At 42.2% G+C, this 18,585-nt stretch overlaps 1 protein-coding gene across 2 annotated transcripts in view; it reads left to right on the top strand.

Moving 5' to 3' along the window:
- Nucleotides 1-18,585, top strand: part of PRICKLE2 (prickle planar cell polarity protein 2) — a 174,236-nt gene that overhangs the window by 43,985 nt on the left and 111,666 nt on the right. The gene's annotated exons all lie outside the window — the stretch shown is intronic.

The raw sequence follows: 18,585 nt of genomic DNA, 5'->3' as shown, positions 1-18,585 counted from the left end.
CTTTTATGAATCATAAATAATCCAGGCTGGGCCAAATCACACTGAGATTAGCGATCCATACCAGATGTGATGCCATCCGCTGGTCCAAATGTGGCTCTTGTCTAACTTAGGCACATAGATTATTTCCCCAGTGAGAGAGTTCTGCTTCCCATAGCAATGCATGTATGAGCACAGTCAGGGGAGGGCTCCAGTATGCCATGAATATGTAGACATAGACTGCCGTGTACTGAATCTGCAGCTGGTAAGGCTGTGATTTGCTTTGCCTGCACATCTCTTCCCAAAGAGTGTTTTAAACCATCTCAGTGAGACTTAAACTAAACGAAGCAGCCTTGCCTCTTTGCTAGAGGCCAAATTGGCTGCTGTAATCCTGCTCCTCAGAAGGCTTACTGCCTGCTGATGGCTTTCACAGATGGGTCAGGATGAGTGTCCCCAAGGGCTCCAGAGTAAGTCACAACTTTGACATAATTACCATATTTTGGAAATTTGGATTTTAATGCCTCGAGTGCTTATAAAGGTTTTGCCTTTCCATCAAATGCTCCTTCCCCTTGGGAATTCTGTTTTTCATGTGAAAATTAAAACATACTGGCTCCATCGGGCATCTCAGTCTATAAAGATTCACGGGGCAGCCAGAAATAGTAAAATAGCATTGTTTGAAATGGTGTGTTTATAAAGATTTACCCATGAAATGTGAGGGAAAAAAATAGAAATAGAGGAAGAAAGATGCATTTATGGAAGCTTAAAGAGTGAGAAGGGAACTTAGAGGTTAGATAGTATGAGATGATATTTATCCAGGGCTCAGACTCTGGAGCTGGAAAGAGCTGAAGATACTTAAAGCTACCCATTCCTGCCAGTAAAGTGGAGAGAGCAATGGAATCTATAGTTAGGGTGATAGGTGTAAGGATTTAATGAGATGACCTATGCAGAGCACAGTGGCAGCCACATAGTAAATATTCAGTAAATATTAGCTGCTATTGTTGTTGTTGTTGTTGTTGTTGTCATTGTTACCATTTTGTCATTATCATTATAAGTGTTGTTGCGAAAAAATAGTATTGAAAAGGCAACATGTTCACATCCATTTGCCTGCAGAAAGGTTTTGCTAGCAGAAAAGATGCCATCTCTGGTACTGTTATATCCAAATGATTCCCACTCAAAGAAACTTTCCACCCTATTGATTGAGTTGACAGAATAAAGTATATTATCCAGAACTACTGTATTTCACAGAACTGAAAGTGACCAGCTGGTATAATGAAAATCATTTAGAACTAACTGGGGCTTAGGCAGCCTTAAAGAAGGCATCCTGTTTTGGCAGCTGACAAGTCACATGTAGAAAGCTGTGGGGTCCCAGTTGGAATCAATGCATTTCTAGATTTCTCTTCTGCTTCAACTATGCATGTGAGAGACAGTCCTTTTCTTTCTTAATTCTTTTCAGTGCAGATATTGAGCATTTTCTTCTCTATCCAGGGAGGCCATTGAATATGTGCTTAACCTGCTGATTGGCTCCTCAGAAGTTCCAAGGCTGAATTTTTGCCACCATCTGGGTGCCTTCAGCTTATGGGTTGGCTGCTAAGGGAAAGGAATAGGCCTCCCCTGCCTGCCTGCCTACCATGGCCCAGTCTGTCTGCTTTTGTTTTGTGTCACTGCTATGGCACAATTTTGCCAGGCTCGTGGTCTGCCTCCTTCATGCCGGTGGGCCTACTTCTGTCACACAAGTGGACTGCTGTTTCTCCCTTTCCTCCCAAGATCTTTCTTTTTAATTTTGGGGAATTAGAACTCTGACACAGGGATCTGAGAGACAAAAGTGAATTAGAAGAGTCAGAGGAGTCTGCCATAAAATTCTTTCCCAAGAAACTCGGAACTGGGAGTTGGTCATTCCTGGTTGCTACTGATCTTTAGTAGAGTTGTGTTTTGCACGGAGAATAATATTTATACCTTAACCACAGCCCACCTCCCTTACTTCCTGATGGGAGGTATGATCTCAGGAGAGTTGCCTGACCTCTCTGAACTTTGGCTTCGTCATATGAATATTGGAAATAAAGTCCCCTGAATGCATGGGATTGCTGTGAAGATAGCGGCTATAATGCCCTTGCCCAATTCCTGGTACTGACTGGATGTTGAGCATATTTCCCAGTTAATCCCGATCTGTGAACAACAGGGGGCAGTAATTTTAATATTTATTTAACAGAGAAACTGAAGGCCAATAGAATTAAATTAGAAATCAATAACAACAAGGTATTTGGGAAATCCAAGTAAAATGACATAGCAGATGACAAACCGTGGTACTTCTAGTGCTTCTTTTAATAAACATCAGTTCCAAACGCTCTGAATTTGAGAACGGCTCAATGACCCAACTGCACTGCCTGCCTCGAATTAGCAGAAACCTCTTTATTTAGTAGCCCCCAGGCTGTGGTCATTTCTTCTGTGCTGTCTGTAAACACACAAGAGTCAAAAGGCTCTGTCCCTCAGATAGGAATTCTGGGTGGCATTTGGATAAAGACTTTCTTTTGTGCTTAAAGATCCACTGAAACCTTTCTCTGTTCATTCCCTCCGTGACTGTGGTGCTTATAAACAGGGAACTGCTGGTGACCATGAGCTATTTGCAAACTAAGAAGCTTGAGGATGAGGTATTGGCCAAATCTGTTTTCTTTGTTGATGCTTTTGAGTGACATTTGCCCCTTTGCTCTGTCTTAACCTGTGAACATTTAAAATGAAATGTTCTGGTTTTTATGCTGTGTGTGTGTGTGTGTGTGTGTGTGTGTGTGTGTGTATGAATCAAGCAGGGGTGAAGATCTCTTTTGGGGATTGAGTCAATTGAGTTTGGAGACTTCGTTTTCTTTTTTCTTTGGCCTATTGTCTGAGCAGTTTATTATTTGGCATCTGAAAACCATAGGCTTGCTTGCTGTGTTATTTCCCTGGGGATAAGGCAGAGGAGAAAAAAGCAAGGCTGGAGAGAGGGGAGAGAGTGTGTGAGTTTAGATGGAGCTTTAAGAGGAGGGGAGGGAAAGGAAGACAGAATGGAGAAGCAGCTGGGAGAATATCAGAGCAATTGCCAATCCACCATGAAAGTGCAAAGCTGAAGCTTCCCTTTGGGTGAAGTTGCAACTCAGAAGGCAACTCTGTTCTCCTTTAGCTAAAAACTCCTCTCCCCATCTGTCCTACAAAACTCACAGCGAAGCCATTTTAAATCCGAAAACCCTCCTTATGACTAAGCACTGCACATGTTTTCCACTAGAGCACCATGGACCATTTCTAAAAGTACATTAATTAAAAGGAGCAGATTTTCAAGTACAATATGAGCCTGCCTTTCCCTGGTGGGTGTAGGGGGTAAACTTTAGCGCATGTTTGGCTATGAAGTCTATAAAGATCAAATTGGCTGAACCAAGCACTCAGATATGAGAGTTGACTTGGAAGATGAAACCTAACACTCCAGGGGGCACAGAATCCAGAGATGTCGCTGGTTGGAACTGGAGGCATGAAGAAAATCGGGGCTGGCCTCGTTTGACAAAGCATTGCCAGAGTCATGCTCACTCAGAACAGCAGAGTGAACCTACAGGAGGAAGCAATAGTGGGGGGTTCTCTGATAGCTCCCTTCTTCCTGGTGCTAGTGTTTGAGCTGCTGTATGTGTTTGAGCTGCTGTATGTAAGTGTTTGAGTGCTGTATCCTGGGGCACTGAAGGCAGCACAGGAGTCCTTTCTTTATCTCTTTGGACATGGAGCAAGATCCACTTCCGGTTGGTATGTTTTCCAACCCAGCACCCAGCCTGCCTCGAGTGATAGGAGGCTGACTTGAGTTGCCTCGATTCCTCTCACACTGGGAGTGCTATTGTCTTCAAGTCACCCTCCTCTCCTCGACTCCTTAATATCAAACCTTGTAAATATTTTCCAGCCCCATCCAGGGTTAAGGGTAGCCAGGGCAGAAATTCTTAGCATTTCATTTCAACTGGGCAAGATGCCAGTTTTTCCAGCTCTTTTCTTGGCATCCATTCATCAGTTATGAGTCCTTAGAGATGCCTGCTCATGAAAGTTCTAAGACTTAACTAAGAAACAGCCTATTTTCTATGGTCACAAAATCTGGTAAGGTTTTAAGGTAACTGTTAATATAGAAGGCAATGTATATTTTGGGTGTCTATGTGTCTGTGTATAGTCTGTGGTTAATGTTGATGTGGATGTATGATAACTGTCATAGACTGAGCGCCTACTGAGTGTTTGCTATGAAAGATGCTTTATGTAAACTTGCCTTGTTAATTCTTACAGCAATCATGCAGCTAGATATTATTGGTTCTATTTAGTAATTGAGAAATCAGGACTCCTGGAAGTTAAGTAACTCGTTCAAGCTTACACAGAGAGTAAAGAGTAATGCTGGGATTCGAACCCAGGATAATTAGAGTCCAAATCCTGTCCACCATTCTAGGCTTCTTTATACTTTTCATTATAATGTCCCCTGGGGATGTGTTTGTTTCTCTTATATAGCTCCTTTATGAATCCCTCATTTGAGAAACACCTCATTATTTAGCCATTGAATTAAAATCTCGTTGGTTGATCTTTGGTAAAGTTGGAAACACCCAAGAAAATATGTCAGACTTGAAACAGAACATAGTGGTGTCTTCATCTTCTGCTTTTAATGTGGCTTTTGGAATGAAAGTGTGAGATTGCTAGGAAAGTCAGAAGACACCCTGAGATGAGAAGTAAAAACTGCAGGCAGGTGGAAGAAGTCCTTTGCTGGACTACAGGGAACACAGGGAATTCTTCTGGTCTAAACTTGTGACTGTGGGCAGAGAGATGGGAGTTCAGAGAGAGGGAAGCCAAGCTTGTTGCTCTTGATCACCAGTTGTGTGCACATCAGGTTCTAACTAAAATGTATGTTTCCGTTTTCTGAGCCTCAGTTCTTTCATCTTGAACATGAAGGTCCTAAATCAGGTGATCTATATGTTGTCTTCCAGCCATGACCTTGATGAGTGCAAACTTTCAGAATGAATTCAGCCTCATCAGGGAAGGAGTGTAATTTGCACTGTCGGCCACTCTTGGTGGGGAACTAAAAGGTCAGGTTTTAGATCAGGACGTGACTTCTCTGTGTTGTGAATATGTGCTGGAATATGAGAAGTGGTAGCCCCCCAGAGAATGGCGGGAAGCTTCCTGGAAGAACGTCTGACCTTTGGATGCTTTGCACTAGTGAAGAGGGGGTGTCAGTGGGCAGTGTGTTGGTGTTGCTTGTTCACTTTCAGAAGCTCTCCAGGGCTTTGTTATGTATGCAAGCATCCTACAGAGTGCTAGAGACCAAGGCTTCTCAAGTTTAATGTACATCTACCTGGGGGCGTTGCTGAAATGCAGATTCTGAATTTTTAACAAGCTCCCCTGGGATGCTGATGCTACTTCTAAACTACCTTTATAATAGGCATAGAGGAAAGAAAATTTGACTAAATTCAGAAAGTCCAGAGTCTAGTTCCAATTGTCACTTATTTGAGTAAACCCCAAATAAATCCCTCAGCTGCACCATGACTCAGTTTCTCCATCTGCAGAGTAATAAAATAATATTTAATATTTAATGATTACTTTACTGTGTGCCAGGCACTGTGTTCACTAGGTGTTCACTGTTTTATGTGCTGTATTTTACTTGATCCTTGCATTAGGAGGAAGGGTTTGCTACCATCTGCATTCTGCAGTAACTAAGCACAGAGAGGTTGAATAACTTGACCGAGGTCACACAGCTAGTTAGTGGCCAACTTGGGATTTGAATTCATATCACCTGACTCTGGAACTGTCACAACTTATAGACATAATAGATGTGAAATATCTTGGGACTTACTGTGTGAATGTTTGTGTAATTATATTATATGTACAATTACAAATATTTGAGGTACTTGAGATTATAAGAAGTAGATGTTTCCCAGATGAGGTTTTATTGTTTTTAAGTAAAAAATGTTCTAATTTATATAAATTAAAGTAAAAGGCATTGTGAAGTTTCAAAGAGCACAGGTGTTTGCTCTGTTGTCACCTGGGGTGGGGAGGAAGTGGTACATGAAAGGAGTATTCTGGGGAATGGGGGGTTCTGGTTAACTGAGGTTTTGGCTATTTTAAATTAAATCCCAGTTCATTATCCGTCTTTGTTTTGTAAATTTGTACAGTATGACAGATACTTTTCTGCCTTAATAGGAAAAGCAGGGTTAGCCCAACTGAGTATATCTTGTGATTCAGGCTGTGGCAGCCATGCAAATTATTGTCCTGAAAATGAATCCCAGTGATCCTATTTTGTAAGGAAGCCAGAAGAGGTTGATTGTGAACATTATCTGAGTTTGATATTTGTCACCTCACTAGACACCAGGCTGTTTGGACTTTACTCTTATAAATGTCCTGACCATATGATTAGTATGTCAAATACCTGGCACCTGTATCACCGTGCTCCAGTCTCCTTAGTCCACTTCAGACCTCACAAATAATCGACGTTTTTTTCTGTCCAGCCCCAATGCATCCTCAGAGTCCTCAACACAGCACTGGAGGCAGCCTGTACCCATGAGTTACAGTTGGCCCAGGAGATTTACCCTACATGCTAACCCAACCCTTGGATACCCCCTGGAAGTTGGTTCTCTTTCCAGTTTAGTAAATACGTATTGAACACCTACCAATCGCCTAAGTGTGCTGGAATGAAACCCTATTTTCCATTTACTCTGTATTTTATTTGTTCTCACGAATGTGAATGTTCTGCAGGCTTACTGAAAGTTTTAGTTAATTACTTAATGGGTACAATGTACACTATTTACGTGATGGATATACTAAAAGCCCAGACTTCACCACTATGCAGTATATCCATGTATCAAAACTGCACTTGTACCCCCTAAATTTATACAAATTAAAAAGAAAGTTTAATTTTTGGTAACTTAAAGTTTTAATAGTCTTTTTTTCTTTCTTTCTCTGTAATATACATCCTTTTATTCTGATTAATACCTTAGGGCCCCCGTCCCTTTTCATTACCAGTGATGTAGGGTCTTTCTCCAGGTCTCCTGCTGTGATGCTGTCAGAGGAATACCTCCTTTACAAGGGGCTGTTTTCTGTAGGCATCCTCCTGGCAGTCCAGCCATTGGTTAGGTAGTCAGGGGATATGAAGTGCGTGCTCCTGGCACAGCAACTGCCTAGCCCTCAGCTAAAGCTCTCCCCTTCCCCTGACAGCTTATCCATCAAGAGTCAGAACTTCATTTAAATCGCTGCCTGAGTCTATTACTTGCTTTTGAGTTCATCATCTCAGAAGTTGCCAGGAAAGCCTGTCAAGACTAGAAGCTTGCCACGGACTGGAAAGATGACACCCCCACCCTTGCATCCTGTGGAGTTTGGGCCACTCCGAAGTGCCTGCCTCATTAGGAAGGAGGGTGAAAATGCACAGCAAAGAATTCACGTGCTCCTCTCTCAACAGGAGCTTCGATTCTTGCTAGACTGGCTTCTGAAAGGGGAATAAGTAGAAAGCAGCATAATCACAGGGCCTGACTGATCAGAAAGCTTGAACCTGCCTTCTTTTCACTGTGTCAATTTGGCTGCCTAACCAGCTGCCTAAACACTCACGTTGTTTGCCCTTGTAATGCTCAAAAATGGTTTTAAATCCTGCTCCACTGAATTGCTAAGATGCAGCATCCTAAATGGTAACTATGATATCATGTGCTATTTTGAATTTTTAAAAGAATGTTACAGAGAGTGAGAAATAGCAATTGAGCATCTGCGAGATGTAAGGCGCTGACTTTGGCCCTGTGGGTAGTTTAAAATATCACAGCCGGTCTTTTGCACTTAACCAGTTTTCCAAACCAGATGTTTTTAGCTTAGGATCCCTGGACAGCAAAGGACTGGACAGAATTGATGAACTTTCTGAAATTTAATGCAAAATTTTCTGTGAATGTGCATATGTCCATTTTTTAAGGGAGAGGATCCCAGCTTTCATCAGATTTTAAGGGCATCAAGTCACCCAAAAGGTTTAGAACTGCTAAGTTGGCTGGTAGGTTGTTGTAAACTCATCCAGAGAAATCTCTACAGGTTAATGTGAGACTGGGAAAAATAATGTTTTTCTGCCCCAGAGCAGATAGCCCAGAGAAATGCAGCATTTTTCTACATGATTACCCAGGAGCTAATGTTAAACCCTGTGGAGCTAGAAGGAGAGAGTTACCTGATTTTCTTCCATTTTGTAGATGAGTAAATTGAGGGTCATGGTCTCAGATGCCAAGGCCACAGGAGTTCTTGTTCCTTCTATCTCTCAGATACTTTTTATTGTTCACTCAACAGTTTAACAACCTTTTGAACATTTGCTGTGTGCTAGGCCAGAGTTTTTCAGTATTTCTGTACTTGAGGCATTCTTTCAAATACTTGACATTTTGCAGTACAGTAACAGAATTAAATTACTACGCTATAGTTATGGTACATTGTCAGCTGTAATACATTTTTCTCTACCTCATCTTAAGCTTTTGCATACTTTCATTTAATTGAAGACAAAGGCAGTCTTTCTTTAATGTGATCTTGGCCAAACGCTACTCGTCATGTAGTTGAATCACATTCTACATTTTTGACATCATTGTAGCAATATACATTTTCAGTTATTGTAAAAAAATAAATATGAAAAATAAAATTTACGCTTTGGTCATATCTTGTTAGTAGCTCACTGGTTGCAGTTAGATTTCAGACTAAGTATTAGTCAAAATTTCAAAGAGCTACTTATTGAATGCTTATTATTCTAGATAAAGGATTTTAAAATTTACATTACAATGGGAAAAGGTATTTTAGACACACCAACAAATGAAATGGCGTCTGATGTTAAGGAAAAGATGTCTTTGGTTGATGATGGGAGTAGTGAAAAGCAGGCCAGCTCCTGAAGTACTGAGGGAAGGGTGTTTTGGGCCGAGGAGCAGCTGCTGCAAAGATCCTAAGAGAGGGATAGCCTTGGCAAATTCAAAGGACAAATAAAGACTGCTGAGGCTGGAGCAAGATGGGGAATAGAGTAGAACAAAATAAATTTGGAGAGAGAGGAACAGACCAGGTTATATAGGGTCTTGTAGGCTATGGTTAAGGAGTTTGTGCTTCATTCTCACTGTTGTCAGAAGTTAATGGCACATTTTAAGCAGGAGAGCTGAGTGTTATCATCATTGTTTAAAAAACAAACGGTGGTGGAAATTAGATTCTAGAAGGGCAGGCATGGAGGCAGGAAATTATGAAGTAGGCTATTGTAGTAGCTCAAGCAGGAGGTAATGGTGAATTGGACTAGGAGAGTAAAGATAGAGGTGGTAAAAAGAGATAATGAATAAATGACTAAGACTCATCCCGTTCACCAAGGAAGTCCACGGTCCCGGCTCCTCCTTGTTCGTTTCGTCAACTATGCTAAAAGTGTGTAGGCGTTGCTACATCTAGCAGGCTTGGGACGCAGTGCGGGGGCTGGGATGGAGGAGGGGTACGTCCTTCAACCAGCACCTTGTCAAATCGAAGTAAAACAAATTTTTTAATATTTTCAAAACCTTACTCCTGTAGACATGTGAATCCAATTCATCAAGGGCTTCTTTCCAAAAAATCATGAAACCAGGAAATGATATTTTCTTTCTGTGTACTTCCCTCCTTCCTTTCACTGCTGTAAGAATGAGGAAGCGAGTTGTAGCTCAGAACAAAACCACAAAAACCTTTCCATAGATCCAGCTCAAATCAGGGAAATCAGCATCTCACTTTTGCTGCCTGTCCCTCCTGTAGAAAACCCTGAGAATTTTGTTTGTTTTGTTTCTTTCTTTGGACTTGACTAAAGCCAGGTCTCTCCTGAAAATAATGTCTTTCCCTGTTGTGTCTAACTCAATCTGAATTGAGGGGCTTTACATCCAGCATTGGTGTCTGGTAAACCTCCAATCGCTCGATTCTCTTGTTTCGCAAGTCCACTGGGGTCGTCCGGAGCCTCTGGCCTCCTTTGCTGAGCAACATGGATTTCTGGGAAGTTTTTGCCTCCAGCACTTCAGCACAGATATTAAAGGGTCCCTGTCAAGTTTTGAAGGGTGTGACCATTGCCAGAATTCCCACAAGCCAAGCCCCTGAGGGATTCCGCTGCCAGCTGGCTCACGTCCATACCAGAGATGGCTGAATTTCTGTGGTTCTCTGTGCATGGAGCTGGCCCAGTTCCCCTGGATGAAAGGCGGCCTAATATAAACTGAAAATGTTATTAATAAGCAGCCACTTAAGAATTTCCTATGACTTGCCAGTGATTTGGGGGCCTCTGTGTGAACAGGGGAAAAAGCACATCTTGTTTTACATGGATTAAGGGACCAGTGCAGCCAGTCTGGAGGGGCTGCCAAAAGGTATTCAGGTGTTTGGTGAAGGGCTTTGGGTAAGTTCCACAAACTCGTTGAGCCTTGGTTGTCCTATCTGTAAAATGAGAAGGATAACAATAATTTTCTTCTCATAGTGTGGTTTGAGGATTAACTAAGAAAAGCATGGAAAATGTTTGACACAGAGCTTGGCACATACTCAGAAAATGTTTTCTGAAAAAAATTGGAGAAATCACACCCCCAAAATGAAGCCAAACTGACCTTATGCCCCTGGGCTCAGGGGAAAATGAGTAAACTTGGAGTTCCAGATACCTCCAGCGTTCAGTAGTAACCACAGTACTTGGCTTCTCTGAATCTCACTTTCTTCATCTATAAAGAACCCCTGCTCTTCTGACTAACCTTGTAGAGATTATTGGCATTTCAAAAGTTACATGAAATGAAAGGGCTTGGTAACTCTAAAGTCCTTGATTCATCCAACAGGTCATTAATTTACTGTCTAACCTGTCTGCCTTATTGCATCTTGGTATGAAAAGAAAGTTATGGCCGGGCGCGGTGGCTCACCCCTTTAATCCCAACACTTTGGGAGGCCAAGGCGGGTGGATTACCTGAGGTCAGGAGTTCGAGACCAGCCGGGCCAACATGGTGAAACCCTGTCTCTATGAAATACAAAAAATTAGCTGGGCATGGTGGCACATGCCTGTAATCTCAGCTAGATGGTGGAAGGCTGAGGCAGGAGAATTGCTTGAACCCGGGAAGCGGAGGTTGCAGTGAGCCGAGATTGCGCCATTGCACTCCAGCTTGGGCAACAAAAGAAAAACTCCATCTCAAAAAAAAAAAAAAAGAACAAAAAACAGTCATTAGTATGACCTTGAAGAATTAAAAACTTGATCAAGGATACATAATCCTTTGGTAGGGATAATAATGAAATTACCTTGCTCAGTCCAGCACACCTTTAAGTGTACACTAAGGATTTGCTAAGATTTATCAAAATGAATTGTTCACCACCCGTCTGTTTTCCATTGATCTCTTTCCAACCTAGCTGGAAATAGATTAGTAGGGTCTAGGTTGACTTCTAGAGAACAAGAACCCTAACTACTTTTGTTTGTTTGTTTGTTTGACTTTGTATCCCTAGACATAGGGTAGGACCTAGCACACTGGCACATAGTCAAGTTTCATTATACCAAGAATGTTGTGTATATTAAGTTGTTAAATCCTAGTGGCAACTCAGTGAAGTTAGGATTTGAGCCCAAGTTATGGTAACCACAGAATCTAAGATCCTAACCCACTGTGGTATACTGCCTTTAAGTACTTAGGGAATATTTTATGCCTCAGATCTTGTCTGTATAAGTTTAGCCAACCTCGTCCACAAAGAAGGTAGAGACTAAACAAGTACTTCAGCAGGTGGCATGGAAGAGAAAAGCAAACAAAGAGGTGTTTTGTGGAGTCTTCTGATCCTTGCCTTGAAGTTTGGAGATGAGGTGTGTTAGAATTCAGTTTTCATTCATTTCCTCAGAAACTGGTCCCCCAAAGGATTTATCTGGAAAGGAGGGGCTCTTAGAACTTGCTCTGATAAATGCCCAATGAAGCAAAAGTGTGCATGCCATAAAATCACAGGTGGCATGTAGACAAAGTGAAGTGGAGAAATATATCTAGAAGGAGTAACCAACTCTATCTACTGTGGTTTATTCTTTGCAGAACAGCAGGTCTGACAGGCAGCTGAGGAAATCGGAGCTTTTCTAGATACCCCACAGCCTTGCACAGGAATACAGTGATGTGGGGATGCAGGTAGTAGTGTTGCCATGGAGACACCATCAGTGGCCAAGCTCGTCTCCTTTGAGGGCTCACTCCGTCTACTCATCACGAAGTTGAATTAGCTCTCTATGTGCTTGGTAGGCAGATTCCTCACTGGCTTGTGAATGCTTTTAAAATAAAGCCAAAACTCCTTCCCAGCTGCCATCTTGTTACCATCCTAGACTCCTGTCAACATCTCAGTGACAGCATGTTCTCTCCCCCTGCCATGACTTTATTCACCTGTTAGGACTACTCTTTCATTATCTTTTTTCCTAGAACCCTCTCCTACTCAGTAACCTTTGGGTCCAGCTTCCTCAAGGAGGCCTTCCCTGATTTGTTGTTAACCAGGAACCTTCTGTAGCACAGTGGCTGACACATTAATGATGGCCTAACAAAAGAGTCGCAGTACCAACCACTTTCTTTGTTTTAAAACTTTTTATTTTGTAAAATCGCAAGGTTAGATCAAAGTTACAAGAATAGTATAACAAACTCCCAAACACCCTTCTAGATTTTTCTGTTAACATTTTGCCACATTTGTGCTGCTTATTCTCTCCCTCTATTCCTCTCTCTTTCCACACACACAGGCATATACACATATCATTTTTGTTGAACCATCTGAGAATAAATTGCAAACATCATCCCTTATCTGTATATATTTCAGCATCTTTCTCTTCAGAACAAGAACATTCTTTTAAATATCTTTTTCACAAGAACTCTCCACTTTGAAATTTATGGTCTAGCTATTTCTGGCTATATCATTGTGTCAGATAGAAACTCCTTTTTATTTTTTTAACTCCTTGCAACACCTACCACAATGCATGGTACATGGTAAATTTTCAGTGAATTATTGTTTAATAAATGAAGTTGACTGCCACAAGTATTTCGGCATTGCCTCTGTTCCGCCTTTTGGACTCATGGTTCCTGCTTCTGTAGAAACTCTACCTTGTTGCTTGAGCCTGCTTGTCTTGCCTGTGGGAGAGGGCAAAGAGCACCAAGGAGTGGTCTTCAACCAATGGCTGTTGAGAATTGGTTGATAAGTACCCCTACTTCCTTGACTCTCAAGGGGAATGTATCTGAGGAATGTTCTGTACTGTCTCCCAGAGGTCCTCAGCTGAAATGAGTTCTGGTTGCTCAAAGCTGCTACCTGTTCATTAACTTACACTCTATTGGCATCCTACCCTTCCCCACTTTCATTCTTCTGTTCCCTGTCAGGCTTTTTTGGGATCTTCTCCCACAAGATTCAGATACCTTCCAAGAGTCTGATTCTGGGGAAAACCAATCTAAGATACTGCCCCTCAATGACTGAGGCATATTTCTGCAAATCAAAATACAGTAAGAGATCTTTAAATTACATGTTTCCAAGCAAAGTCACCCAGAAGGCTTATTTTTAAAAGGGAAGGAATTTCCACTGCTCAAAAGTTACAAGACAAATTAGTCTAAAGTAGGGCACTGCATATAATTCTTCATTGAAGCATGAATTGGCATATTAAAAAGAGGAAACAACTACCCCTGAAAATTACCCTGTACCAACTTCAGCAACCCCTGGGAGAGAGAAGCACTTCTTGGTGCAGATGGCCAGAGCCGCTGGAGCCCAGCCGGAAGGGAGGGAGTTGGATAGGACCAGGCAGTGTGGTCTTGGCACTCAGCACACACCAGCCTCATACCCAGCTGGCCCCGTCACAGTCTCCGCCCTTGAGCTTCTGTGTTTATTAGGAGACCATTTTTCCTTTCTCACAGAGATAGAAATCTTGCTCCCAGACATGGCAAGTGTCAAGGTTCATGCCTGGGTCCCTCATTCAGACTGAGTGTTTGCCAAAAAAGGGGAAAAACAAAGTATTGTGGCTAGGGGCAGGGAGTTAAGGAGCCAGTAAGGCTGCAAATAACAGGATATGCTGACGTCTGGGTATCAAGACAGAGGGATATAGAAATTCCAAGGAGAAACGGGTTAGGGAGGATGCGAAGTTTCCTACACCCACTAAAATGGCACCGTCCCCTGAATTTCACATCTGTGCTTGGGCTTTGGGACAGGCAGTGGCCCAGCCAGTTTGGTCACTGTCATTAATCTAGACAGTGGTGGAGGAGGAGGGAGGCCACAATATCACCTTCTGAGAATGACTCACACAGTGCTCTTCCCCACCTCAGGACCTGTGTGCTCAGTTCTTCTCTGCCTGGAAAACTCGTACTCTGATTTTTCTCATATCTGCCTCATAGTCTTCTCATCACAACTCAAATGTCACTTCAGTGGGAGGCCCGTCCTCACCCATCCTCAGTTCCTCTCTTTCTGATTTCCCTATTTCTGTCATAACACTTATCACAATCTGTAAATGGCAGGTTTATCTGTTTGTTTACTTAACTGTTGACTGTCTTCCTCACTTGGTTCAAAGCTCCACGAAGGCAGGCATGTTGTCTGTCTTAATGACTGTTGTGTGCCCAGCATCTTAGTGCAGTGCCTAACACACAGTAGCTGCTCAGTCAATGTTGGTGGGTGAGTAGGTGGGCAGTTGGTTGGTTGGTAGGTTGGTTGGCTGGATGGATAGGTATGGATGTATGTATGGATATGAATGGATGGATAGATGGGTGGATGGATGGATAGATGTGGATGTATTTACAGATATGAATGGATGGATAGATGGATAGATATAGTTGTATGTATGGATATGAATGGATGGGTAGATGGATGGATAGATATGGATGTATTTATGGATATGAATGAATGGATAGATGGGTGGATGGATGGATGGGTAGATATGGATGTATGTATGGATATAAATGAATGGATAGATGGGTGGATGGATAGATAAATATGGTTGTACGTATGGATATGAATGGATGGATAGATGGGTGGATAGGTGGATAGATATGGCTGTATTTATGGGTATGAATGAATGGATAGATGGGTGAATGGATGGATAGATATGGATGTATTTATGGGAAATATGTATGGATATGAATGGATGGATAGATGGATGGATAGGTGGATAGATATGTATGTATGGATGGATATAAATGAATAGATGGGTGGATGGATGGATAGATATGTATGTATTTAAGGATATGAATGAATGGATAGACAGGTGGGTGGATGGATAGATATGGATGTATTTATGGGATGTATGTATGGATATGAATGAATAGATAGATGGGTGGATGGATGGATAGATATGGATGTGTGTACGGATATGAATGGATGGATAGATGGGTGGATGGATGGACAGGTAGATGGGTGGATATGGATGGAATAAGAGAAGGAATATTTTGACACTGTACCTAAAACAAGGTAGGAGAAAGCACTGGTTTTAGAGTCAGATGACATAGGTCCTTAACTTCAGTCAAGTCACTTATGAGTTTATCAGCTAAATTTTTATATCTGTGAAATGGATAAAAATGCCAACTTTATAGTACTGCTGAGAGAGAAATGAGATAAATTAAGTGAAAATTATTGAATATTATAAACCTTCACAAGTATGAGCAATTGTGTTAACAGTAGAACATAGCTGCTCTGTTCACCCCTCACCTGCCATCCTCAGTCAAAGCACAGGTTGAGCTAGAGCAACAGGAGTTAGAGCCTGGAGGTCACACCTGCCACCTGGAGGCCTTGATCTTTTGGAGCAGATTTTTACCTCTTGGAACATTCCCATTTGATTTCAGGCCAGCCTCTACGAATATATTTTCTTCCTTCCTTTCTGGCATTCTGACTCTCCGCTTACCCCTTTTGCGAGGGATGTATAAGGTAGGAGCTGAAGCCCTGTGTGGGGGTCACATGACCCATACAGTTCTTGAGGAGGGTTGCTTGTGTTTTTTGTGATAGCTCAATTTTAACAACTCTGACCTGTTCAAGGCAGGATTATCTCAGCAATATCTTAGGGCAGGCAGACCTTGCTTCCAGTTCTTACGGACTCAGTGAAACACAACCAGGGAATGCCTTTCTTGCTAACAACAGGCACTGTCCTTTCATTTGCTTACCTTTTCTAGGCAGCCTGCAGTCTAGAAAAAGCTCTCTTTACCCAGGCACCTAATTCCCTCCTAAAACCTGACGGAGGTGTTACTAAAGGGCAGTACACTTGAAAAGAATGTTTGGTTCATTTTAGGCTGGTGTCGTGCGTGCATTTCAAGAGTTGATGCTTTCGTTGGAAACTCAGGGAAAATGGGCTACAGAGCAGATGGGGTAAGTCAGGTTGCTGCCCAGCTCCTCCTGCGTCAGCCTTTCCCAGAGATCTATTATATGGTTTGAAGTGATGTATGTTATCGCAGCATTGGAGGTTATATGACTGGCGTACAAAGACACAATTCAAAGCCAAGTCTTAGTGGTTTTAAATTATCTGTGCCCCATCTCTCTCCACTTGCACAGAAAATTGCAAGTTGATAGCTAGTGAAATCTGGTTGTCAGATTTTTTTTTTATCGAAGGGACCTAACTTTTAACTCTGTGATACCCGTAAGTATATGTTATATGTAATTCCCACATTGGAGGTATCTTTTACATTACATAAGTGGATTCTTGATCCTGCTACAGGGCACCAGTTCAGAACAGACCCGCTTATCTGGATTGAATAATGCACATCTATTTGCTGAGAGTGTTGTGTGTGCATGTGTGGGTGGCTCTGGCTCATGTCTTGTCGTTACCGGCCAGAGTCTTATCCCCTGGCTCTGGCTGATGAGGAACACGTAGAATGAAGTCTGGTCTCCAGTTTCTTAACACTAAGGGAAAAAGAGGACCAGCAGCTGTTTCTGTTTAATGGTGATTATCTTTGGGATTGTGAGTGTTTTGAAAATTTTTTACTCTTCCTTCTTATCTGTAGTTTCTGATTTTTTCTACATTAGTTGTATATTGCTTTTTAAGGATAAGGAAGTAATAACTTTATAATAAGTATAATAAGGAAGAAAATGTTTTCCTCTTTTTTTTCTTATTAAGAATGAAAAGAGAGCTGGGCACAGTGACTCATGCCTGTAATCCCAGCACTTTGGAAGGCTGAGGCAGGAGGATTGCTTGAGCCCAGGAGTTCGAGACCAGCCTGGGTAACATGGTGAAACCTCGTATCTACAACAAATACAAAAATTAGCTGGGCATTGTGGCATGTGCCTTTAGTCCCAGCTTCTCAGGAGGCTGAGATGGGAGGGTTGCTTGAGCCCAGGAGGTCGAGGCTGCAGTGAGCCATGATCACACCACTGCCCTCCAGCCTGGGTGACAGAGCAGACCCTGTCTCAAAAAAATGTGTTCTTTTGCCTTTAGTGAGCTAGAGTCATGGAAGAATTTAAATACCTAGGATACATCTGTTATTTAGCAAAAAGCAATGGAGAGCTTTGGGTTATTTTAGCCCTTGTTTTTAACAAAAGTGTGTTTTCCCACCTCTGGCCTTGCCTGCCTTGGGCGTAGCCATGTTGAATCCTATGTTGTGCATTCCTTGTCAGTCACTTGGTTTGTACTGGGGCTGAACCACTCTTTAAGCAGTCTGCCCCTTGTCCCTGTGCATGAAAGTGGCCTGAACCTGATCTAGCCATGGACTTGGGACAGAGGAGCCCACACCACAGGGGAGGTGGAAGTCAAGACAGATGGCAGGGCTGGCAACAAGAGACACTATTCTCATGTCTGATGTAGTCTTGCCTTTCACCAGTGCCTTTTCACACCCCACTGGGTACCCAGCTGAGTGGCAGGAGGGCCTAGTGATGCAAGAGGTTAAGACATGGTGGCAAGGAAGGGCTGGCATAGATTCTTTGGGACAGTTTGAAAATGTACATTGCCCAGAGTTGCTGAGACCATCGAGTATATTGGTGAAACCCACACCTGTTTTTAAACCACACTCTACTGCACTCCTTTCTAACTAGGAGGCTACTACAGAAGAGTGGCCTTGAGCTGTGCTTGGAGGACCAGCTGCATCACAATCACCAGGCACACTGGTGAAAATGCACATTCCTGAGCCTGCCTCAGACCTATCCAATTAGAGTCACTGGGACATCCTACTATTCCCCATGCATCTCCATGTAATGTCTTGGCAACCAGATATACAGTTTCTCACAACTAGAATTATTATTTATCTAAGAGCTTCATGATTAGGAATTATTTATTTCTTAAAAGCCGTTAATAGCCTCTATATTTTTTCTTCTTTCCATCTAGCAAATTACCAAGCACCTACTTCATATTTTGGCACATGCTAGAAATGACTTCGTGGAGTCTAGGAAATATGGTGGTTTTTAGCCTTGTGGCTTTGGAACCTTGAGAACTTCAAGGCCATGAATGTGCCTGGAGTTTGGGGAGGAGGTTGAGCTTAGGAGAAGTTGGGCTCATAGTCTTCTTCTCCACATCAACTTGGGCAGCCCTGTTTTCTATTTTGAGTTGCCACTTATGAGTTCTTTTACAAAATGTATTTTCCTCTTATTAAGAAAGGGGGGGAATAAAAGAAACAGAAAAGTAAAAAACAGGCTTAATGATGTTTGCAATCCCATTCGAATCTCAATTTCTACAAATTGCTACTTGAACTTGTCAAAAATCATGTTCTAAAGGAAGATCCCTTTTTTGCCTTCATCCTATCACTTCTC

The sequence above is a fragment of the Gorilla gorilla genome, chromosome 2 (assembly GCF_029281585.2).
Source record: "Gorilla gorilla gorilla isolate KB3781 chromosome 2, NHGRI_mGorGor1-v2.1_pri, whole genome shotgun sequence".
Taxonomy (NCBI): Eukaryota; Metazoa; Chordata; class Mammalia; order Primates; family Hominidae; genus Gorilla; species Gorilla gorilla.
The sequence above is the reverse complement of the archived record's forward strand: the minus strand, read 5'-3'. Positions and strand labels throughout refer to the sequence as shown.